General features: G+C 42.6%; 1 protein-coding gene across 4 annotated transcripts in view; it reads right to left on the reverse strand.

Annotated features, from left to right (window-relative positions):
• The window catches only part of NOS1 (nitric oxide synthase 1), a 358775-nt gene that overhangs the window by 161741 nt on the left and 170159 nt on the right, over positions 1-26875 (reverse strand). The window contains exon 1 of one of the 4 annotated variants that reach the window (XM_077462055.1): positions 16349-16403. The exons of 2 other annotated variants lie outside the window; for them this stretch is intronic. The gene's annotated coding sequence lies outside the window, so the exon portion shown is untranslated. Of the gene's footprint in view, positions 1-16245; positions 16404-26875 lie in introns of those variants that run through there. One more of the 4 variants, XM_077462054.1, reaches the window with a different exon arrangement.

Here is a 26875-nt window from a genome sequence, read left to right on the forward strand (position 1 = left end):
ATCCAATGCAACAGAGAAGGTGAGTGTAACATGTTTGTTATTTTTATAGGAAAAAAACGAGACTTTACAATCATTTTAAAATGAGGCAAAAAAATAAAACACATGTATTTAAATTATTCTAGTGTTTAAAGTGTATGTCCAGCTAAAAAATTTTTAGTTTTTGTATAGCACTGGGATGAATTAGAAGCCTTGTCATGCTTTCACTGCTATCATGAGCTTCTTGACAATGGTTTTACCAGATGGTGAGTAAGGGGGATTTTCAAACTCAACAAACCCAGAAATGAAAGCACTTTTTTTCTAAAGTAGAGAAGAGACAGAACACCCAACAGAATTGCATTGCTGTCTGTGCCACTGTTGCATATTTTTCCTCACACCTTCTTATACTTTTTATAAGAAGTAAATACTTGGGATAATTTACTCACACATCAAAGCTGTAATTTTTCTCTTTCTCAAATGTAAAATGTAATGCAGTTTGCTCATTTGAAAAATATTCTGTTATTCCAGTATTTATTATTGAGCCAAAGCGTGTATTAAGACTGTACAGCAGCCTAAAGGTTAATTTCTGCATATCTTAGATAGATTTTTTGCATATGTCAGATTTTGTGTCTTCTATTTATACTTTATAAAGAAGAATGGCAGCTTTTTGTATGTCTTTTTTCAAGCAACAAAGAAAATGTTATTTTTATTCAGCTTGTTATTTTTTTTTAGTCAAAGCCTTTTATGTTTCCCAAGTATTTATTTTTGATTGCATGTGTTTACTTGAAAAAGAGGAGATTTTTGAATTATCCATGAATGTACCAGATCTTTCCTAGTGATGAAGGTATTAAGAAAAGTGTGACTTATGTTCTGATTACTCTGTTTTACAAAGTAGCATGATTAAACAGAGGCAATTCAAAGAGAAAAATGTTAGACATTGGATCAAAATAACTTTTCCATTTGGTAAATTATAATACACACCACATATTGATCTAATAGTAGCTCGATGCTAGATGTGAATATGTTCATGTTTAGATACTGTACTCTGAAGCAAGAAACTATTTCTATTGAATACTTGAATGCAAAATCCTTGCATATGGCACTACTATTTAAATGCACAATTAGAACAAGAACTTTTATCATCTTTTAATTTAAATCACAGATTTTAGTGATGCTGTCAAAAGGGACCTGATTTATGATGATTCTAAGATTGCACACTAAGCTATTAATCTCAGGGAAAGTTGTAGGGATACTAAACTCTGATTTACTTACAAAAATTGTATGTGCTTATTTGTAATATGCACAGCCGTACCAGATAAAAACTATGCACATACCTATTCGTGTATTACAAGAGATATTACTTTTTCTTGTCTCACAAGAGAAGCTAAGCAAGAATTAAAAAAAAAAAACATTTTAAAACTTTTTACAGAAATAATATCAATTAATTGCTACTAGTTATTTTTATTTTGGGACATACAAATGTATAATTGCATTGAGTCAGAGAGAATATAAATAGCATCTCATATGCCAATGTAATTAAAATGTAACTATTGGAAAAAAAAATGTTTTTCTTAGTTTTGGATAGAGTGGAGAGGGATTAGAACACCTGTCAGTTTTTATTTCTGTCTGTGCTTCCTAGGAGATTCACCCTCTGTATTCGTCCTATTTACCGTTATCATTGAAAGTAAGTTAAAGAAAATCACAAATTTTGGGTTTACACTAGAACAATAATAGAGGGGGAAATCTTCCAATAAGGACACTCGTTTTGGTGACCTGGGGACACCCTGGGATTCCCTTACTGTAGGGATTTCCTCTCACTTCCTGTTTTGGCTATGGGACAGATGGAAAAATAAAACCTGTCTGGGGTTATAACCATCCTTTACTCTATCCAATATAAAAATAAAAGTTTTGCTTTTAGTTCTACTTTAACCTATATTCATTTTAAATAATAAAGAAAAACTCAAAATATAGTTATGTGATTGCACTTATATTTGAAAGCAGGCAACTCTGTTAAAGCACACCTGAACTTAAAGTAAAACAGCTGAATACACAGAATAATCAAGTATTTGACATCACTATTCTCCACTATAGATAAGTAATATGGCTTTTCCCTAGTCTGCGGAATAAAGGAGCAACACTACTCTAAAGAAATCTTAGCTCAGTAAGCTCACTACCAAGTATTTGACCTAAAACTATGCAATGCATTGGAGTCTCTAACTGCCTAACAACCTTCCTCACATAGTCCTACTGTTAAGGGAATGACAGGATACTAATATAAAGATGTAGATTTGAACTTTAACTTGGTGTATTTAAGTGTATGTGTGTGTGGGGGTGTGTTTTAATAAATACATAATTTAATAATATGGAGGCAATTTGTTTGTGTCTGGAATTTAGTTTATCTTTTTGGGCTAAAAAAAAATATTCGGTATTCTGAATTTTCATGACGTCACACGGTCTCCATATTCCTGCACACAGCTAACCTACTGGCCAATAAGCAAACTGAATCCCAGCTGCTTTGTTTTGAAACAATGAGTAGTGCTTCAGAGTAGTACTAGCACTTTCACTTTCAGGCTTTTTATTTGATACATCTATGCAAAAGAATCATTTTCTCAGGCTGAAATTAGATCAATCTAAACTGCATGCAGAACTTTAACACAGACATAATCAACGATGCACCCAGAACAAGCGCATACATGCACATACAAGCTACATTATATATGTGGAATTTATTACCAAATACAGTTTGCTATGGAATGTACAATTCTGCAACCAAATATATGCCAGCTGAGCCATGGCTTGCCATAAAAAAATTGGTTTTCTGCAATGCTTTTAGGACTATTTATCCTCCTTTGGCATTTTAAAATGTTTTAGAGAAGGGCAGCTCATGTATGAAAAATGCTGCCCCAATCAATGGCCATTGTTAAAAGAGACAGTAAAATAAAAAAATGTAATGTGTAAAAAAGCCTCAGTAAGCCATACAGGGGTATTGTATTGTGCACATGTGGAACTTTGTTATATCTGACCTGCATTGTCACATGGCAAAACAATGACAAAATCTTCCCCCAAACATAAATTAAAATGCATGCAGTACCATGTGCATTCTAAAACACATTGCCATATGTGTTTAGGTGTGTTACAATGTGAACCCGAAGACCCTTACTGAATTGACTTAAATGGGACACTGTAGACCAATTCACCCAAAAACGGCAGCATTCAGGATACAAAAAATTCAATTATCATTATACAGGATTTACTGTATATAGCAACAACAGTTTACACAGCACTTTGAGTGCAGACAGTACAATTACAATGACAAATCACTACAATGCATTGCTCTGGTCATTAAGGGACCCATTGTCTAGAACTTTTTAGTGTGCCAACCCCTGAAAGACATCCCCCCACCATATCCCCCCCTCTACCAAATGATTTAGACTAGTGCACAAAGCAAGGTCCATAAAGAAATGGATAAGCGAGTTTGGGTTGGAAGAACTTGACTAGCCTGCGCAGCTAGAACAGCTATATAGAACAGCTTTGGGATGAATTAGAGCAGAGATTGTGAGCCAGGCCTTCTAGCCCAACATCAGTGCCTGACCTCACATACTGTATGCTCTTCTGGAAGAATGGTCAAACATTCCCATAGACGCACTCCTAAACCTTGTGGCTTTCCCAGAAGATTTTAAGCTGTTATAGCTGCAAAGGTTGGGCCAACTGCCATTAAAGTTCATGTGCGTGTAAAGGCAGGCATTCCAATACTTTACCTTATTATTCATGCTATTTGTCAGTCCATTAAGGCAGTCTGGCCTCATGCTCACATGCTCTCTCCCAGCTCCCCAATAAGAGTAAAATTAGTTCAGACCTGGGCAGGCAGGAAATAGCAGGAAACTGGGCACCAGTAGGCCAAGGGAGCCTGGGGCACCAGAAAGAAAAGAGAAAGTAGAGTAGAGTAGAGGAAAATACAAGAATGAAATGGGAGGAAGAGTGAGTTGTGTGTGGTCTGCTACTGATTAATGCCAAGGTCACATGACTATGAATGTACCACCACTCACATGGCCACATAAACCCTGCTACATACTACATGTGTACTGCACTCGCTGCTCACACAATACAAGTGTAATGCTTTTACTGTTTTCTCACTGCTACTTATGCCTGGTAAAATATACTCTGTAAATGCAGTATTTCAAGTACTTTAGTTACCTCCATATTTCACATACACACTCAATTTACATTCATTTCTATCTCATAGTTTTCAAAGTATGCCTCACTGCTTCCATTCAAGATCACACTGGTTATACTAATCATGAAACACACGCACTGCTTATAAACATTACACACTGAGCCATTGATCACTTCTGCATCAGAGTTTACTTGTGCATGCATGTGCAAGATATTTCCCCAATTGCAGTACTTTGTGCGATGATGCAGAAGCAATCAGCATTTACATGAGTATGGCTGCATTCACTTATTCACTTGTATTTATGGGCATGACAAATCACAGGGGATTTTAGACTTGAAGAATTTTCATCTAATAAATATCTGTGTGTGATGATACATAGATGAAATTTTTATTTACTTCAGAGAGATTCCCTATTACTCTGTCTACTGTCTTTGAGACAGGAAGTGGGGGGAAATGTTCCCAATTGGACACAGGCAGAAAAGTGTGTGTTTTTTTATAGTAGAGTAGGGGATATCTAGGATTTCTGTCTTGATTTCTATCTGTATCTCTGTTGCAGATTTTTATTTATCACTTCCAGTCTGATGAAACTCCTGTGTTAGCAAGAGTTAGGTTAAATCTGTTACAGGTATATAGTACTCATGCAGATACATCTTTAATAATTCCAAATGTCACAAAATTGCTGTAGTTTTACAGTATTGAGTTATGGTAAACAGGTCCACTTTGGGTTTGGTATTAATGATAAGGAATGGAAGGGCAAATATCATGGAATGTGAATACTGCCACTTAGTGCACAAATTCCAACAGATTTTAAATTTGAGTGGAATTTTTCATTACGGTTATATCATTGATTTTTTTTCAAAGGGTCAATAACTTAAAACAAAATATCATCGCCCAAAAAGTAGTTTTAGGCTTCCTGTATACTGGGGCTTTTTATAAATGCTTTTCTCCTGGCAGGGGAAAAGCAGCTTCAAAAACATGCCTAAGCCGCATTGCTGCAAATGTGTTTAGATGCATTAGATGCAACATTTAGATGCAAAACCAGTCAATGACAGGACAGTGAAAGAAGGAGCAAGGCAATGATGATCTCATCTGTCTCTCACTCTGCTTTCCCTTCCTTTCAGCATGCTTCTTGCCAGCACATGGACTGACTGTCTCTTTTATATTAAAAACATTAAAATAATAAAATATGTTTAATCTGCTGATTCACATTGAGCAGTCATGGATAATTGTGGAAGTAAACAGATGTACGGTGTTGATAGTGAATACATATTTTTTCTATGTGTCAGCATCTGCATGTAACATAGCATCCATAAATTCTCTCAAAAAGTTTACATCATGTAAGTATGAATTTTGATGCAGAGTCCCTGAAAGGTAATGGGAGCTAGTAGATACAATAGCAGTTTTGGTTGGACTGTTAAAACAAAACTCCAGTCAAAAACCTCAAGATGAAAAAGAATGCCTTTTAATAGGAAAAATAAAAAATCCATCTTGTGATGCAATCTTCATCTTTAATCTAGAGACTGCCCCACAGTATTTTTTCGGACTCTAGGTGTCCTCACTCTGATGGCCAGCATAATTCAACCCTCTTCCACTGAACCCAGGTCATCCTGCATCCACCCCAGCCAATGACTGGACATTAAAAGGAGGAGAATAGCAATGATAATCTCATTTGTGTCTCTCTACTTTCTCAGAATGCGTTTTGCCATCACATGAACTGATTGGCTTTTTGTGTTCTTTCTACCTCTCATACTCCAGTCCTGCTGTACCGGGACTGCATGAGACTTATACCAGATCAAACGCTGATCCTAAGCATACATTTAACAGTATATTAATTATTACAGACCTGCAATAAGTGATCCTGAAGACTGAAAGTTTTTTTTTTATCTTTATGCATTCTATACATGAAGGTAATAAACCTTCAGTGTCCAGCTCCTCTCTCAGCCCCTAATACTTACCTAATTCTGATCTCAATACAGCAATGTGCACAAGTGCAGCAGCTCTCCCAGGTCTCTTCCCTTATCATTGGCTGATATGCAGCAGCAGGGTCCATTAGCTCCTGCTGCTGTCAACAGAGCCAGTGAGGAGGGAGAAGGGGGAGGGGCTGAGCTGCGCTCTCTGTGTTTTGTGGAAACAGAGAGCCAGTTTGGGAACAAGCAGGCATGAGTGCCCCCATAGTAATTTGCTTGCTATGGGGGCACTCGGCAAGGGGGAGGGACCCAGAGCGCTGGTGGGGAACCCAAAAAGAGGAGGATTGGGGCTCTTATGTGCAAAACCATTGCACAGAGCAGGTAAGTATGACATGTCTGTTATTTTTTTATTGTTATTTTCCTTCACAAACACTTTAATTTGTGTGTTTTATATCTGCTTAGAGTTCAGTATTCAAAATAATCTTGTGAACAAATTGAAGGCAGAGAGCTAGAAACAAGAGTCAGAGGTTGCTAGTGGTTCAGAAAAGATATTTATCTTTCATACAATGGCAGAGAATAGTGCTTATGAAATGTAAAATAACGGTATATTTGGTTTCCAGTGTGCGTGAGACACAGGACCTAAATTATGTGCTAACTTGGTTCCACTGGCTCACTGCAAACCACATTCAACTAGCAAGATAAAGAGGTCAGCAACATCTTGAATAAAATATATTATTATTATTATACAGGATTATATAGTGGCAACAGTTTGCGCAGCGCTTTACAACATGAGGGCAGACAGTACACTTACAATACATATCAATACAGGAGGGATCAGAGGGCCCTGCTCATTAGAGCTTACAATCTAGAAGGGAGGGTCAAGTGGAAACAAAATGTAATAACTGTAGGGGGTGAGCTGATGGAGAAAGGGTAGGGTAGGCTTCTCTGAAGAGAAGAGATTTCAGGGATCATCTAAAAGATAATAGAGTAGGAGATAAGCAGATAGAGCTAAGGCATTCCATAGGATTGGAGAGGCTTCAGAAAAGTCCTGGAGACGAGCATGGGAGGAGGTGACAAGGGAGCTAGAGAGCAGGAGGTCTTGAGAGGAGCGCAGAGAATGAGTAGGCTGGTATTTAGAGACTAGGCTAGTGGTGTAGCTAGGGGCTAAATTGTGGATGGCTTTGTAAGTAGTTGTAAGTATTTTGAATTTAATTATTTGGCCGAGCGGAAGCCAGTGGAGGGATTGACAGAGAGGGGTAGCAGACACAGAGCGATTGGTAAGGTGGATGAGTCTGGCAGCAGCATTCATGATGGATTGAAGCGGTGATAGTCTATGTTGAGGTAAGCCAATGAGAAAGGAGTAATAGTCAAGGTTAAGAGATGACCAGCGAGTGAATGTTGTGTCATTGGTTAGAAAAGGTCTGTATTTTGGAGATGTTGTGGAGGATGAGGTGGCAGGTTTTGGACAGTGATAGGACATGGTGCTTAAAGGAGAGTCCAGAATCCAGGACTACACCTAGAACCTTGGCATGTGGGGATGGGCTTATAGTAGTGCCATCGATTTTGACAGAGAGATCTGAGGAAGGGGCATATGGGGGAGGAAAATTTATAAGTTTGGTTTTGGATAGATTTAGTTTGAGGAAGTGGTGTGACATCCAGACTGATATATCTGATAGTAAATTAGTGATACGTGAGGGAGTGAGCTCTGGGGTAGAGAAATTGATTTGGGTGTCTTCAGCATACAGGTGGTATTGGAATCAGCTGACCCAGGGAAGAGGTGTAGATTGAAAATAAGAGAGGTCCAAGAACAGAACCTTGGGGAACCACAACTGAGAAAGGAAGAGGAGAGGAGGAAGTAGAGTTGTAAGAAAAACTAGAGGTGCAGTTGGATAAGTAGGAAGTAGAACCAGCGTAGAGTACAGTCATGGAGATCAAAGGCATGGAGTTTTTTGAAGAGGAGGTCAACCGTATCAAAGGCAGCAGAGAGGTCCAGGAGTAGGAGTACAGAATAGTGTCAATTGCTTTTTTTAGTAGATCGTTTGTTAGTTTTAGGAGAGCAGTTTCTGTGGAGTATTGAGTATAAAATCCAGACTGAAGGGGAACAATACGGCTATCATCAGTGAGGTGGACGTTCAGTCGGTTGTAGACCAGACATTCAAGGAATTTGGATAAGAAGGGGAGCAAGGAGATGTGGCATAGGTAGTTAAGATTGGATAGGTCCAGTGAGGGCTTTTAAGTATGGGTCTGACAAGTGCATGTTTTAAAGACTTGGGGAGATGCCAGAAGAGAGGGAGAGATTGAAGATGTGGGTTAGAGAGTTTAGAATAGGGTGAACGTAGCATTTGTGAGGGAACAGGATCCAGAGGGCAGGTGTTAAGGTGGACATTAGCGAGTAATTTAGCAACCTTGTCAATAGTGGTGGGGTTGAAAGAGGGAAGTAATGATTGTACCTGTGGGCATGAAATGTAAAGCGTGGAGGGTATCAGAACAGTAGCTTTTAATGAAAGATTTTTTTTTATTCCATTTTATGTAGAATAAAAAATCTATTTCCCAATTTCAAAGTGGACTTTGTGAGCATGTTGCTGATTAAAATTGTGCAGTGAGATCCAATGTTGGTGGATTACACATTTTAGTAACGATAGATACTTGAATATTTTTGATAATGGTTTGTGACTGGCCACTGTTTAGAAAAATTGGTTAGCTTAAAATCAACTTATATGTCTAAATATGCCATCATCTAAAGATTTTGATCACCATAGTTTCTTCTGCAGCAAATGATAATGACAAACAAATGATAACTCGTGGCTTAGAGGAAAACTGTCTTTATTTCTAGATGAACTCAATTATCCTAGATCCAATGTCAAGAGTTTTGAAACATTGGTGTGGCTCTTCTTCAACGACTAAAACCTTAACCTGTCTGACAGGATTTCTTTTGGGAAAGGCAGAGGAGGAGACAATTTTAATTTTTCACAGTTTTAAATAAGTGTCAATGATATATTTTTCTTTCTATGCCCCTGCAGGGTTTTGAAGTATTTCACAGTTATGAGATCCACTTATTCTTGTTTGATCTGCAGCAAATCTGGGGTCTCGTGTGCCTTCTCTCCTTTATATACAGTATATGCCTTCCATTGCTACTAATGAATTGCAATATCCACACACATACAAGGTAACAGCCACCAAAAAAATAATGATCTCCTACAACATTCTCAAGTGCTTGAAAACTCTTGGGAGTTAACTTGTGCAATCAATAGTCTGATACCACATCTGATGTGTGTACATCTTCCAATGGCAACAGGAAAAAAATTAACATTTTGCTCTACTACCAAATGATGCTTCAAAACTGTATACACCCAATATAAAGTATACCAAAATGTAGTAGTTACAAAGTTAATACTCTCTCTAACACTTCTAGGGGGAAAATTATACTTTGGTTAGAGCTCAGCTGAAAGTACTTGTTCTCTCTCTAGATGTTAAGTGAAATAAAACCAAGGTCCTTTATCATTCCATTCATTGATTAGACACTCATCCTTCTTCATACACTACTGTAATGTGATTCATGTCTGCTAACGCTGCTTCAATTTCATTTAGCTGGGGGTGATACAATGAAATAAGTCAAAGAGCAAAATAATTCTGAGATCCATAGCAATTTACCATAGTTTACATGGTCTAGATGACTCATGTTGCTAATTTTATACTTGGTTACAAGAAAGACAACATTCTGTAGCAAAATCCATGTGTTATTGGTAACTAAGCAAACTGGCTGCTCTAGGTTCATTGTAAATGCACATTTAACAGTGTCTCCTCTCCTACAGCTTAGATTCAACCTGAACACTGCGGAACTATTATCTCTTAAACCATGCATAAACTATTTATTATGCTATATATCTGTGCCCATTATGGGTTTCTTGCTGATATTTAGCTGAGCAGATAGTAAAAATGTGCTCATCGAAATGGGAAATGTTTTGGAGAAATAAAGAATGACAAACTTTGTCAAAACATTGCATGATCTGTATTATGATTAGGTGTCTGGAACAAAAATGACACATCCTTACCCACCGTATTGTACTTAGAATTCAGCAAAAAAATACAAATACAGTTCTGGTTAAGTTGGCACTCTTGTTAACCTAAATACTAAGCCATTGCATCAGTCTGCTTCCTGCAGAAGTTTAAAAAAACAAATTGTAAACTGATGCCAAGAATTGCACAGTGTATGAGTTGTGTGCTGAACCATTTTCAGCTATATCTCAAACATCTGCATCAGTGTCCATGCATTTACCTAAACAGGTGCAAGAGAATATCAGTCCCTGGAACCACCTGTAAGAATGCGAATGGCAATATTAGGAAACCCCATATAATTACTCATTCTAGAATGGCTTTATCTCTTTTTTTTAATCTGGTGTATTTTGTACAAGGTCCACTGGGGAGATCTATGAGCAATCTAGGAGAGAGATAAACCACATCAAAATTGTAGTTGCTGCCTGTAGCCACAAATACCTTCAAGTTTCATTTTCTGAGAAATAAAACAAGGAAACTGACTGGTTGCTTTGGGCAATTACTCAGTTTTTGATAAATTTTACTTGCTTTAGCCGTTATTGGTTAACACCAAGGCGTAAATGTTTTGATGGAGCCTGAGAATCACCCCTGTCAAATCTGTGTGTGACCATATTATACATAAACACAATGCATACCATTGTACAAGTTTTTACTGCGTCAAGTGTGCAAAAACATAAAATCCAACAACAACACCTGGCATCACACTCAATAGTTCTTAGGTCCTAGTCCAATCTTAACTGGTATATATTTGGTTATTTCTATTCATTGTCTTCTAGGTTACTAATTATATTCTACATGCATTGTTTTTACATGGATTTGAATCATCTCATTCACACTAGAGGGACACTTCAGTTCTTGCCTTTATTAGGACATATTGGGGTCTATTAGGCAGAAACATATAGTAGTATTTTGTTCAAAGCTCTTTCAAAACTGAACTTGCTGTAAAATCCCCTCAGGTTATAGCAGAATCAAAACAAAAACATAGAAAATCAATTTCAATTCTGTGCAAAATTGTCTTTTAGACACATCAAGAAGGTGCACTGAACTTAGAGAATAAAGTTGTTTTCCATAGTTATGTAAATTATTTTCTATAATCCTAGGCTAAGGATACGCAGGAGTCCTGTGGGTACAAAACACATGGGAGCTGCATGACATTTTTAGTAAAAAAATTTAATCTCAGGGGCTGAGTGCCAAACTATCTAATCTAAGAAATCTCCCACATATGTGAAGAATTATACTGTATAGGTGCTGTTAACTTTAAAACTGGTACATACATACAAGTCTTTTGATCGGACTTTCACAACTAAAAAAATCATGCATTTAGGGACTACTCTAGCAGTTGAAATAATGAAATGTTCCCACTTTGGTTTGATTATTTCATTATGTATGACTGTTTTTTTTTTTTTTTTTTAAATCATACCCTCTCACAAATAATAGGCACTTGGATAAAGCTGCAAAATGTATTATGATGCTCATAATGCGATTAAACCTCTGGTGTTCATAATGTCAATCATTCTACAGTAATCAGAATGTCTACTCTGTAAAAAGAAATGGAATATTGTTATTCACTAATGTAACTAATTGTTATTTATAAAAAGATTAATGGATATGGCCAGCATGAAAAAAAAAAAAAAAAACGTTTGTACACAAACTGATGTCTTATAAATGGATTGAATATTATATCTAAATACTTTGCTACATACAGTATATATATACATCAAATATGCCAACACAACCCCCTATGAGTTTCTGACTCATTACCTTCAAAAACGCCTGGAGGAAGCATGCTATATCCAAGTTCACCACACATACTTGGGGCTGTTAGCCCATCAAATTATACATGGATCATATAGCATGGATACGTCTATTCATAAATGCCCAGCTTTACTTTACTACATAACTGAATGTACCGATGTGCTACAAAATGCATGCATGTCCTTTGCAAAGTCTATCCAGTTGTACTAAACGCGTATCATAAACTCAGCAATTATCCACACACAGTCTTACAAACAATGGAAACAGATGGGCATCTGCAGGCTTAAATATGGGCTACATACCCCTCTCGTGCTCTGCTTCCCACGGCAGTCTGGGCATGCTGTATCTCAATCCGGCGAGCTTGTCTTCAGCACCTTGGAGAGCGCAAAGGGTGTGGGTGCCTACAGACAGCTCTCAAGTTCTTCCTATGGAGAGCGGAGCAGCACCAGTTTGGAGCTGTCCGTTCAGCACCTTGGACAGCGCTCCATATCCTTCTATAGAGAGTAGAACGGGAACATACAGGAGCTGTCTGTTCAGCACCTTGGACAGCGCTCCATATCCTCCTATAGAATGTAGAGCAAGGCTAGACCGGAGCTGCCTGTTCAGCACCTTGGACAGCGCTCCATATCCTCCTATAGAATGTAGAGCAAGGCTAGACCGGAGCTGCCTGTTCAGCACCTTGGACAGCGCTCCATAGCCTCCTATGGAGAGTAGAGCAAGGCTAGACAGGAGCAGCCTGTTCAGCACCTTGGACAGCGCTCATGAGCTTCCTATATAAAGAGTAGAGCAGGACTAGCCAGGAGCTGCCCGTTCAGTACCTTGGACAGCGCTCAGGGTCTTCCCATAGAGAGTAAAGCAGGACTAGCCAGGGGCTGTCTGTTCAGCACCATACACTGAGCGCTCTCTACACTCATCTGAATCTCTACCGCCTTCACTAGTTCTCATCCATCCAACTTATATGCCTGCTGCACCTGCTCTCTGCATCTAAAGGACTTCTCTGGCATTTAAATCCCTAACTGTTAATGGAGTCTTTATATATACTCTTAAAAGCACACTGTCATCTCTACAGGTGCCGGTTCTACTGTAAGCACTTAATGCTTCTACATGTACAGGGTTCTCATGAACTTCAGCAACTAAGAACCACATGGCAACAGTTTGGTTTACTCTTTGTAAACTTAGTGATCTCCAGGTTCTATGGAACTACAAGTGCATGCATGCTTAGCTGGTTGCTCTACTGCATGATGTCAATGTCGTAGTCTAGGCAACAGGTATATGATCCCTGACCTCTTGCACCCAGCTGTTTAATTATGTTATATGGAATCTCTAACAATACATTCATTTTATTTGCGTCATTTTGGTCTTTCAAATACATCATTGAAATCGCTTTGTTATATCAGTTTAGCAAGTTTAAAAAGTGTTCATTCAGCCAAAAATCGTGCGAGCTGATTCCTGTTCCTGTAGTTTCTGCCTCTAAACTCTTATGAGCTTGCCATCTCTGGGATCTACAAAACACCTTTCCCTGTTATGTAGAAAAGAGGGAGGTGGTATGTAGCCCTAACACAGTGTTGTGTAGTCCCAGCACACCCTCAATCCTGAGGGGGGACAGGCTGCTCAGTACAGGTGTTACCGTACTATAGTAAGTGTGTTAAAGGCAAGATTACTAGAGGAAAATAAAAGGAGAAAAGTCCAAAAAACAAAACAAAAAAAAACGAATACAGTCACTGCATCTAAAGACTGACAGGCTGCAAAACTATCATTTTTTGTTATTGGGTTTAACTACACAAAGGCAACACAGTTGAGTTAAAGCTTGTCTACTTCAATCCCCAAAATTATCAGAAAGAACCCCTGCAAAGTTTAAATTTGTACAACGTGTTGTCCTAGGTTACAGGATTCCAAGTGAGTCTGAAAACATTCCGGCAATCTAGTGATTAACGCTCAGTCATGAGTTACTATGTACAGTATGTGTGGATAAATGGATTTAAAATACACTTTATGTGGTTTGATAATCACATTGCTTCCTGCTGGTTGTTTAGTGACACTCCGACGGTACCTACCTTTATTCCGACTGTATGTGGCTAAGGGTGTGCTGAAATTCACTCCTGGTAATATATGTTACAGATCTATGCAAGAAAGAATGCTGTCTAACCCCCCCCCCCCCCCCCCCCCCTCCATATTATCCTACCAGCATAAGAGGGATTTGACAATTCCAACTTAGTGGGAAAGGCAATTAGGCTGGAACGCAATAATATCCGAAAATGCAGAAGAACAGGTTTTAGGCACCCTAAGGTGATGAACTAGAGAACGCTTATTCATATTGCCAATACTACATCTGCAGCTGCCACTGGGTAAGATATATTTGACTTATTACATAGCTGACAGTTTACGCAGCACTTTACATAGTGTACCTTCAAATCAGTCCCTGACCTAAAGGAGTTTACAATCTAAGATCCCTATCTCACTTAGGGCCAATTTAGACAGGGGCCAATTAACCTACCAGCATGTCTTTGGAGTGTGGGAGGAAACCAGAGTACCCAGAGGAAACCTACACAAACACAGGGAGAAAATGCAAACTCCATACAGTTAGTGACCCGACCAGGATATTGACCAGGGACCCAAGTCCTGCAAAAAAGACTTGTTAACCGCCAAGCCACTATGGCTATGATACCTTCAACGGAAAGGTAATTTGGAGGAAGGCACTGAGGTTAAATAGATCAGGTTTTGTATCTGTGAATGGAGTTTTATCATACTTTAACAGCAGATGCAGTGGCGCTCGTTGCTGCCTCTCTTATCAATTACATTGTGAGCATAAGGGCTTGTCATATTTTAGCACAGCCCTAGAAAATCATTAGCATATCCTCCGCTTTACACTGTGCCAGATTGGAGAAAGCCTGCCAGTATTTACCCGTGTGTTCGTCTTTATACATACCCACAACACGCAATTGGACAGCTAAACATAGCAAGCACGCTATAGAGACAGCTATTTACTAACGTGCACTGGCCAGGCTGCTGACCTCTTTCCCATTTTCTGCTCACATTCATTAGACTCGGAGACATTCTTTCACAATACCTATTTCCCAAATACATAACTAATGTACATTAACTACTATCTCAAAGGACGAAGGAGATTAGAATCAGGATAATGTAGAAAAGTGGAGTTGAGTGGAAGGAATAAGTATGCAGTTATTATCACCTTACACTTTTAGACGTCTTTTATACAGTACTATGATGTCAAACTGTGCATGTGTTTCTATGATAAGCAATCACATGCAATATGGAAATTGTTTTCCAAGCTGTATTTCATACATTGGCTGTAGGCATATTTGTAAAGGCTGTAATACTGATGTGGTGCTGTTGTTATTTGGGCTATCTCTTATTTTGGATTTGATTCCCCAGCCGGAACTACAAGAGCAATACCAGCCCTTCTCACCTTAATTATAATGCAAGTTTCTATATCACACACGATCTCTTATTCTACATACATAGCATATGGGTCTCTTTCTTACGCACGAGCTCCTTTTCTACATACACATTATAGCAGCCTTTATATCGCACACGATCTAATATTATACATACAGATTATAGCAGCCCCTATGCCGCACACTATCTCCCTTTCTACATACACATTATAGGAGAATGCATATCGCACACGATATTCTATTTTGCATACACCTAATAGGAGCATGCATATCTTACACGATATTCTGTTCTGCATACACCTAATAGGAGCATACATATCTCACACGATCTTCTATTCTGCATACACATAATAGGAGCATGTATATCGCACACGATCTTCCATTCTGCATACACCTAATAGGAGTATGTATATCGCACACGATCTTCTATTCTACATGCACATTATATAGTAACCTCTATATCTCTATATCTATATAGTTCATCAGGAGCTTGGACTATGGCATGCAGTAATCTTCTCTATAGTGGACAACTCATAAAATCCTGTTCAGAGAATAGTATACTCCTGTATGTAAGAGTCTCTTTGATTCCCCAAATGACCGGCGTTAACATATAGAGTGGACTCAATGTAGCATGTTGTTATAGAAGTGTATTCTAACAATACTCCCGATCATAAGTCTAAGCACATTTCTGACAAAGTTCACTTTGTCCCTTCTTCTCTTCCTTTGTATATACATACAATGTCCCTGCAAAACTGGAAAAAGTCATACAGATACAATGACTGGGAAAGCTTGACAGGAGTCATATAGAATAATACATGCACATTCATTCCTTTCACAGTAACTTAGCAGGACGCTAAAGATCACATGAAACCTGTAGGACAAGTCCTTTGAATAGAGGATCTGATACCTAAGTTAGAGTAATCATGTGCAGCCCTCCTAGACAGATAACAGCTGGCACACTTACCTTTGCTGGTTTGGGATAAAGAGTTTTATACCTCTAGATGCTCTCATGTATCCAGCTCATACTTGTGTAAAGTAAACCAAAGCAGAGTAGCAGAGGTACTCACCTCCAACAAGCCTTGCCTCCTTCATAAAGAGTTTTAAATTCTGCTCTGCTCTTGAGTAATACACAATAGGGACATGCACATAAAAAAAAGCTCTCCCACCCCTTTTTTCTTCCTCCCTCCCCTCTTATTTACTCCCCACCCTTATCTACCACTCCAAGTAGGAGACAGCACTGAACTATAAATATGTTGGGAGCCAACAGACAAGGCATGAGCTCAGGCAAGCTTGTAAGGAGGAATTTATTGCTTAATGTACCTCCTTTATTTTATCATCATTGAAACAAATTAACTTTGACATCCAACCAGAGTTTTATGGGTGTGGAATGAAACCAAACAGTCCTTATTAACAGAAAGCCAGCAGACAAAAAAAGGCATCTGTTGCATAACTTAATTCCCTCACATCAACACACCATATGGGCAATTAGGAACCATTACCAATAAAACCAAAGGAGTCATTGTACTCTTTTTTTCTTGATGTCAGTGTGAGCTTTACCTGTTGACAAGGCTCCACTTTACACTTAGTGCTAATGAGATTGAGAAGGTTTTGCTGAAGTACTCATTAGACTGTGGCGTAGTTCTTGCAAACGAAATAACTGAGATAGTCACAGATCCGGCAATTCCCCTTGAAGATGAATCAAGAGCCAGGTGGGTATTGCAACCCCTGTATGATGTGGCCAGGATATATCACAGTGTGGCTTATTAGCAAGCAGCCAGAGGGTGTCTTTGAATAGCATGGGGGTGGCTTGTAAAGCGTCCAAGATAATGTAGACATGTGGTGTGTAGAATATTCCTGGATGTACAGGGCTGTTCTGTTGTATTATTTCTTGTTTGAATATATTTTACTGGATGCATCCCACATGAACAGATCCCATGGGGGCTGAGAAATAAGAGATTCTGTCTGTGTTTTGTTTTCCCTCTGCTTTCCAAAATCCAATTATCTTTAACCATTATCAGTATACAACCTCTAGGATTGCTGCTATAATCTTGCTTTAAAAGCTAGTAATACTGACCTTTATATAGTATAGTACACACCAGTAATCTGCTGCTATGAGATGGCACAGATGCTGCCATTGTAGGCTAATGCTTCTGGTTCATTTTATAACCTGTATTTTACAGGAGATAGTATAGAAACATGAGCAAAGATCAGTAATGATGTAATAATATACACTAACCATGCCTGGCTGTGGCTGCTGTTGTAATAATTGTCCAGTTCGTAATGACACTCATATACGCACAATATTTCCTACAAATATGACAAATCCTACATCACAGCCTCTTGCTCGCAAGCCCAAGATCTGCCACTGGCCCATATCTACCCCCTTAGACATAAATAAAAAGGCTTGATGATTAATGTTCTGCAAATTTAATTATTCCCGGTTACTATATGTTTATCTGGTGTCTAAAACATAATATTGCTTAATATAGGTAACAAGTATATTTCTAAAGGCTTTAGGAAAATTTACAAAGGTCACTGAAAGTTAATAAGACTAAGCATGCATGTTGCAAAAGCATAAAATCAGCTGTGAGTATAAAATTATTCATCAGGAGTAGGGTGTAACCATCACTACTAGTGATGGCCGAACGGTTCGCCCGGCGGTCGTTTCGCGGCGAATTTCCGACATTCGCGGTCCGCACGTTCGAACGCCTTTTTCCGTCGTTCGCCGCGGCGGACTTACGTGTTTAATGTATACAAGAACTTTAACCTTTGGTGACACGTTTATCATGTGATACAGGACAGCCAATTGAGACATGACAGCACATGGACACTTGTACATTCCCCCTAACCTATAAATACACCCGATCCGGTGGCCATTTTACATTCTTTCTTCTGTTAAGATAGGGACAGGTTCCTGTGTGGAGTAGGGAGAGATAAACCACTAGCTATTTGGTACACAAAAGTTCTTTTCAGGACTGGTATAGGTGTTAGGTGTTGATAGGTTTGCTGTGCTGCTGATTCTTGCAGCAGCCTGAGTGTCTTTTGTTAGTTTAGAGAAAGGGAAAGGACGGTGTATGCTACAGGGACAGCCAGATTAGTCTTTCATCATCATCATCATCATCATCATCATTAGCTGTTACTATCAAGGTCCACAAAAGAGCTGTTCCAGTAACCACTAATCGTTCTCTTTTTTTGCCAATTTGTATAGGGACAGGAAGGAAGCAGTGTTGTCAGGCAGTGAGGGTAATTTTAAAGACTTGCTGTTATTATTAGTTCCACAAAGGTTCTTTTCAGGACTGGTATCAGTGGTACAGTAATAGGCTTGTACATGTATAATATTCTTTCTTCCAAATATAGAAAGGATATTATACTTGACTGCTGCCCTTCTGCTGCAGTCTGCTAAACATTCACAACTCACTTGTTCCACAAAAGTTCTTATAAGGACTGGTAACTTGGTATAGGGTGCTACGGTACATAGGCTTGAGTGCGGTACAGTCTGCTGTTCTGTAAGGACCGCTATCGGTCCACAATAGATAGGGTTGACGTGCACCACTGCTGACCGCTGCCCTATACTGCAGCAGTCCTTCAGCGGTATAGGGACTGACGTACAGTCTGCTAATCACTAACACACAACCTGCTTGTTCCACAAAAGTTCTTATAAGGACTGGTAACTTGGTATAGGGTGCTACGGTACATAGGCTTGAGTGCGGTACAGTCTGCTGTTCTGTAAGGACCGCTATCGGTCCACAATAGATAGGGTTGACGTGCACCACTGCTGACCGCTGCCCTATACTGCAGCAGTCCTTCAGCGGTATAGGGACTGACGTACAGTCTGCTAAACACTAATACACAACCTGCTTGGTCCACAAAAGTTCTTATAAGGACTGGTAACTTGGTATAGGGTGCTACGGTACATAGGCTTGAGTGCGGTACAGTCTGCTGTTCTGTAAGGACCGCTATCGGTCCACAATAGATAGGGTTGACGTGCACCACTGCTGACCGCTGCCCTATACTGCAGCAGTCCTTCAGCGGTATAGGGACTGACGTACAGTCTGCTAAACACTAATACACAACCTGCTTGGTCCACAAAAGTTCTTATAAGGACTGGTAACTTGGTATAGGGTGCTACGGTACATAGGCTTGAGTGCGGTACAGTCTGCTGTTCTGTAAGGACCGCTATCGGTCCACAATAGATAGGGTTGACGTGCACCACTGCTGACCGCTCACCTATACTGCAGCAGTCCTTCAGCGGTATAGGGACTGACGTACAGTCTGCTAATCACTAACACACAACCTGCTTGTTCCACAAAAGTTCTTATAAGGACTGGTAACTTGGTATAGGGTGCTACGGTACATAGGCTTGAGTGCGGTACAGTCTGCTGTTCTGTAAGGACCGCTATCGGTCCACAATAGATAGGGTTGACGTGCACCACTGCTGACCGCTGCCCTATACTGCAGCAGTCCTTCAGCGGTATAGGGACTGACGTACAGTCTGCTAAACACTAACACACAACCTGCTTGGTCCACAAAAGTTCTTATAAGGACTGGTAACTTGGTATAGGGTGCTACGGTACATAGGCTTGAGTGCGGTACAGTCTGCTGTTCTGTAAGGACCGCTATCGGTCCACAATAGATAGGGTTGACGTGCACCACTGCTGACCGCTGCCCTATACTGCAGCAGTCCTTCAGCGGTATAGGGACTGACGTACAGTCTGCTAAACACTAATACACAACCTGCTTGGTCCACAAAAGTTCTTATAAGGACTGGTAACTTGGTATAGGGTGCTACGGTACATAGGCTTGAGTGCGGTACAGTCTGCTGTTCTGTAAGGACCGCTATCGGTCCACAATAGATAGGGTTGACGTGCACCACTGCTGACCGCTCACCTATACTGCAGCAGTCCTTCAGCGGTATAGGGACTGACGTACAGTCTGCTAATCACTAACACACAACCTGCTTGTTCCACAAAAGTTCTTATAAGGACTGGTAACTTGGTATAGGGTGCTACGGTACATAGGCTTGAGTGCGGTACAGTCTGCTGTTCTGTAAGGACCGCTATCGGTCCACAATAGATAGGGTTGACGTGCACCACTGCTGACCGCTGCCCTATACTGCAGCAGTCCTTCAGCGGTATAGGGACTGACGTACAGTCTGCTAAACACTAATACACAACCTGCTTGGTCCACAAAAGTTCTTATAAGGACTGGTAACTTGGTATAGGGTGCTACGGTACATAGGCTTGAGTGCGGTACAGTCTGCTGTTCTGTAAGGACCGCTATCGGTCCACAATAGATAGGGTTGACGTGCACCACTGCTGACCGCTGCCCTATACTGCAGCAGTCCTTCAGCGGTATAGGGACTGACGTACAGTCTGCTAAACACTAATACACAACCTGCTTGGTCCACAAAAGTTCTTATAAGGACTGGTAACTTGGTATAGGGTGCTACGGTACATAGGCTTGAGTGCGGTACAGTCTGCTGTTCTGTAAGGACCGCTATCGGTCCACAATAGATAGGGTTGACGTGCACCACTGCTGACCGCTGCCCTATACTGCAGCAGTCCTTCAGCGGTATAGGGACTGACGTACAGTCTGCTAAACACTAATACACAACCTGCTTGGTCCACAAAAGTTCTTATAAGGACTGGTAACTTGGTATAGGGTGCTACGGTACATAGGCTTGAGTGCGGTACAGTCTGCTGTTCTGTAAGGACCGCTATCGGTCCACAATAGATAGGGTTGACGTGCACCACTGCTGACCGCTCACCTATACTGCAGCAGTCCTTCAGCGGTATAGGGACTGACGTACAGTCTGCTAATCACTAACACACAACCTGCTTGTTCCACAAAAGTTCTTATAAGGACTGGTAACTTGGTATAGGGTGCTACGGTACATAGGCTTGAGTGCGGTACAGTCTGCTGTTCTGTAAGGACCGCTATCGGTCCACAATAGATAGGGTTGACGTGCACCACTGCTGACCGCTGCCCTATACTGCAGCAGTCCTTCAGCGGTATAGGGACTGACGTACAGTCTGCTAATCACTAACACACAACCTGCTTGTTCCACAAAAGTTCTTATAAGGACTGGTAACTTGGTATAGGGTGCTACGGTACATAGGCTTGAGTGCGGTACAGTCTGCTGTTCTGTAAGGACCGCTATCGGTCCACAATAGATAGGGTTGACGTGCACCACTGCTGACCGCTGCCCTATACTGCAGCAGTCCTTCAGCGGTATAGGGACTGACGTACAGTCTGCTAAACACTAATACACAACCTGCTTGGTCCACAAAAGTTCTTATAAGGACTGGTAACTTGGTATAGGGTGCTACGGTACATAGGCTTGAGTGCGGTACAGTCTGCTGTTCTGTAAGGACCGCTATCGGTCCACAATAGATAGGGTTGACGTGCACCACTGCTGACCGCTCACCTATACTGCAGCAGTCCTTCAGCGGTATAGGGACTGACGTACAGTCTGCTAATCACTAACACACAACCTGCTTGTTCCACAAAAGTTCTTATAAGGACTGGTAACTTGGTATAGGGTGCTACGGTACATAGGCTTGAGTGCGGTACAGTCTGCTGTTCTGTAAGGACCGCTATCGGTCCACAATAGATAGGGTTGACGTGCACCACTGCTGACCGCTCACCTATACTGCAGCAGTCCTTCAGCGGTATAGGGACTGACGTACAGTCTGCTAATCACTAACACACAACCTGCTTGTTCCACAAAAGTTCTTATAAGGACTGGTAACTTGGTATAGGGTGCTACGGTACATAGGCTTGAGTGCGGTACAGTCTGCTGTTCTGTAAGGACCGCTATCGGTCCACAATAGATAGGGTTGACGTGCACCACTGCTGACCGCTGCCCTATACTGCAGCAGTCCTTCAGCGGTATAGGGACTGACGTACAGTCTGCTAAACACTAATACACAACCTGCTTGGTCCACAAAAGTTCTTATAAGGACTGGTAACTTGGTATAGGGTGCTACGGTACATAGGCTTGAGTGCGGTACAGTCTGCTGTTCTGTAAGGACCGCTATCGGTCCACAATAGATAGGGTTGACGTGCACCACTGCTGACCGCTGCCCTATACTGCAGCAGTCCTTCAGCGGTATAGGGACTGACGTACAGTCTGCTAAACACTAATACACAACCTGCTTGGTCCACAAAAGTTCTTATAAGGACTGGTAACTTGGTATAGGGTGCTACGGTACATAGGCTTGAGTGCGGTACAGTCTGCTGTTCTGTAAGGACCGCTATAGGTCCACAATAGATAGGGTTGACGTGCACCACTGCTGACCGCTCACCTATACTGCAGCAGTCCTTCAGCGGTATAGGGACTAAGAGTTTTGTCACAGGGTCATTTAAAAAATGACATGCAGAGGAAGAGGCAGGCCCTTCCGCAGGGGTGGTAGGGGTAGGGCAGGAGCAACAGGCTTGAGCCAAAGTGGGAAGTTGCAGAAGGTGCGTTCAATTACTTTAAAGGATGCACCAGACTTGGTTGAGTGGCTCGCTCAGCCTTACTCTTCTGCACCCTCCTCATCCTCTCGATCTGCACCCTCTTCTTCACTCTCTGCTATGTGCACCCCCAAAGACACTACCACCAACAACACGACCACCACCACCACCACCACATACCTTCCGCTTGAGTCACTGGAATTATTTTCCGATCCATATCAAGAGGACATTTCTGATGCGCAGCCACTCTTGGTATTGGATCAGGAAGAGGAGGTAGCAACAAGCGCTACTCAGCAGTCTGACGCCAGTACCCAGATCAGCCCAAGGAGGAGGTTGGTCCCCGGTGTTGCTGCCTACTCTACTTATAGCGGTGGGGAAGGTGACGTTGATGATGACGTGTCTAGTGATGTCACGTGGGTGCCCACAAGAGAGGAAGAGGAGGGGAGTTCAGAGGGAGATATGGACCAGCAGATAGGGAGGAGAAGCAGCAATGACTTACATTGCACAGCAGGGACAAAGCAGACTGCAAATGTATCAGGAGCGAGTCATCGACCATGTACGGTCACATCTGGCGCTCCCAGGACACCGGCACATGGCTCCGCAGTGTGGGCTTTTTTTAACGTGTCCGCTGCTGACAATAGCGTTGCCATCTGCAATCTTTGCAGTCAACGCGTTAGTCGCGGTAAGCCCAATACTCACCTAGGGACGACCGCCTTAAGAAGGCACATGAGCAGCCATCACCGAGCCCAGTGGGAGCAACGGAACACACAAAGCCACACTGCAGGCTCTCACCGTCCAGCCTCGTCTTCTACTTCTCCTTCTCCTCTCTCCTCACAATTGTCCTCCACTCCACCTTCCATCACGCCAAGCTCACATTTTTCTGCAAAAAGGCAGGCTTCCGTGGGCCTAATGTTTGAGCGTAAAAAAATGATGACGCCGGATAACCCTCTTGCCCAACGGTTGGCGGCTGGCTTGTCAGAACTCATAGCCCGCCAACTACTGCCATATAAACTGGTGGACTCGGAGGCCTTTCGCAAATTTGTGGCCATTGGAACACCACAATGGAAGGTCCCAGGAAGGAAGTATTTCTCAGAGAAGGGCATCCCAGAGCTATATGGCCATGTTCAGCGGCAAGTGAATGTATCTCTGGCACACAGTGTCGGTGCCAAGATACATCTGACCACAGACACGTGGTCTAGCAAACACGGGCAGGGAAGGTATATCAGTTTTACTGCCCACTGGGTGAACCTTCTGACGGCCGTCAAGCATGTAACCCGTGGCACCCGTGTAGATTTGGTTTTACCGCCACGGATTGCATGCAGGCCTGACTCTTCTTCTCCTCCTCCTACTCCATCCTCCTCCCTCTCCTCCTCAGCTGCCTCCTCCTTTTCCGCTGCTAGCGTCTCTTCCACTGCACCGCCCAAGCTCCCCAGAACCTATTCCACATGCCAGGTGAGACGTTGCCATGCCGTGCTGCGTCTGTTGTGCCTGGAAGCAAAGAGCCACACTGGCCCGGCACTCCTTTCAGCTTTGCGTTCACAGGCAGATGAGTGGCTAACACCGCTCAATTTGACAGTTGGTAAAGTGGTGTGTGACAACGGTGCCAATCTGCTTAGCGCATTGAAACAGGGCAAAATCACGCACGTGCCGTGCATGGCACACGTCTTAAACTTGGTCGTGCAGCGATTCCTTGTCAAATACCCTGGGGTCCAGGACATCTTGCGGCAGGCAAGGAAAATCTCGGCCCATTTCAGAAGATCTTACACGGCCATGGCTCGCCTTGCTGACATTCAGCGGCGACACCATCTGCCGGTCAGACGTCTTATTTGCGATTGCCCGACGCGATGGAACTCAACCTTCTATATGCTTGATAGGCTGCTCCAGCAGAAACGTGCAGTTAACGTCTACCTGTATGAACTCTGCGAAAGAAACGGTTCTGGGGAGCTGGGTTTTTTTTCACCGCGCCAGTGGCTGCTCATGCGCGACACATGCAGACTTCTGCGGCCATTTGAGGAGATCACCAAACTGGTCAGTCGCAGCCATGGCGCCATCAGTGACATGGTACCTTATGCCTTCTTTCTGGAGCGTGCATTGCGTCGTGTCATTGATCAGGCTGTGGAGGAGCAGGAGCGGGAAGATGAGGAAGTCGCAATGCTGGATGAATTCCCAGGGGGGGCTACTCTATCTGAGACAAGTCAACAACAGGAGTCTGATGAGGAGTCAGAGGAGGATGGTGCCGGGGCGGATGAGCAGGAGCAAGAAGAGCATGCTTTAAACCTTTCTGGGATCCCTGTTGTGCGAGGATGGGGAGAGGAGAATGAAGAGGACGACATTATCCTGGATGATGAGCAGGAGCCAGGCCACCACACCGCTTCCACTTTAGTGCAAATGGGGGCCTTCATGCTCCAGTGTTTTAATAGGGACCCCCGTATAAAAAGCATGAGGGTCAAGGACCAGTACTGGGTGGCAACGTACTTAGACCCCCGGTACAAACACAAAATGGCGGAAATGTTACCGCCGTCGCAGAGGGCTGTCAGAATGCAGCACTTCCAGGCCTTGCTTCGAGAAATGCTGCATTCTGCTTTTGCGTGCGCTGGCAGAGGAGCAATTCCCACTCCCAGAGAAGGATTTGCGGGTACCAATCCAACAGCGCCTGCAAGAAGAGGCCGGTTTGAAGATGTGTTGGTGACTTCGGATATGAGGTCATTCTTTCAGCCGACCCATCGACAGGTGTCATCCGGATCCAGCATCAGGGAACGCCTAGACCGTCAGGTGTCCGACTACATTGGGTTAACGGCCGATGTGGACGCTCTGAGGAGTGATGAACCCCTAGACTACTGGGTGGGCAGGCTTGACCTCTGGCCAGAGCTTGCCCAATTTGCAATCGAACTGTTGGCTTGCCCCTCATCCAGTGTCCTGTCCGAAAGGACGTTCAGCGCAGCAGGGGGGATTGTGACCGATAAGCGTACTCGCCTAGCTCACCACAGTGTTAACTACCTCACATTTCTAAAAATGAATGAGGCATGGATCTCGGAGGAATTCAACACATGTGATCAGTAGACCATGTATATGTCTATAAACAATTTTTGGAATCAAGCACACAGACCTTCTTAATTCATTTGGCTCACTTCCCTGACCCAAAAAAGCACACCGTACTATATGCCCCTACCCTCCTCTTTGAAGAGGTTGAGCGGTGTCATATTTCTACTGGGGCTGCTTATTATGAGGGGTTCCCACCATCCCTGTGCTGTGCTGACTTCCTCCTGGGTGTTCTTATTATGAGGGGCTCCCACCATCCCTGTGCTGTGCTGACTTCCTCCTGGGGGTTCTTATTATGAGGGGATCACACCATCCCTGTGCTGTGCTGACTTCCTCCTGGGGCTGCTTACGGTGCTGCTGTCAGCGCTGTATGTCACGGAGCTGCTGTCAGCGCTGTATGTCACGGAGCTGCTGTCAGCGCTGTATGTCACGGAGCTGCTGTCAGCGCTGTATGTCACGGAGCTGCTGTCAGCGCTGTATGTCACGGAGCTGCTGTCAGCGCTGTATGTCACGGAGCTGCTGTCAGCGCTGTATGTCACGGAGCTGCTGTCAGCGCTGTATGTCACGGAGCTGCTGTCAGCGCTGTATGTCACGGAGCTGCTGTCAGCGCTGTATGTCACGGAGCTGCTGTCAGCGCTGTATGTCACGGTGCTGCTGTCAGCGCTGTATGTCACGGAGCTGCTGTCAGCGCTGTATGTCACGGAGCTGCTGTCAGTGCTGTATGTCACGGAGCTGCTGTCAGCGCTGTATGTCACGGAGCTGCTGTCAGCGCTGTATGTCACGGAGCTGCTGTCAGCGCTGTATGTCACGGTGCTGCTGTCAGCGCTGTATGTCACGGAGCTGCTGTCAGCGCTGTATGTCACGGAGCTGCTGTCAGCGCTGTATGTCACGGAGCTGCTGTCAGCGCTGTATGTCACGGAGCTGCTGTCAGCGCTGTATGTCACGGAGCTGCTGTCAGCGCTGTATGTCACGGTGCTGATGTCAGTGCTCTGTATTACGGTGCTGCTGTCAGTGCTCTGTATCTCCTGCACCCTCTTGTTTGCCTACCCTGGTCCCTGACCTTCCCTCTCCTCCATTGCCTTCATTAGCTCCATAGT

The sequence above is a fragment of the Lithobates pipiens genome, unplaced genomic scaffold (assembly GCF_037356315.1).
Source record: "Lithobates pipiens isolate NorthernLeopardFrog02 unplaced genomic scaffold, aLitPip1_a1.2 Scaffold_3, whole genome shotgun sequence".
Taxonomy (NCBI): domain Eukaryota; kingdom Metazoa; phylum Chordata; class Amphibia; order Anura; family Ranidae; genus Lithobates; species Lithobates pipiens.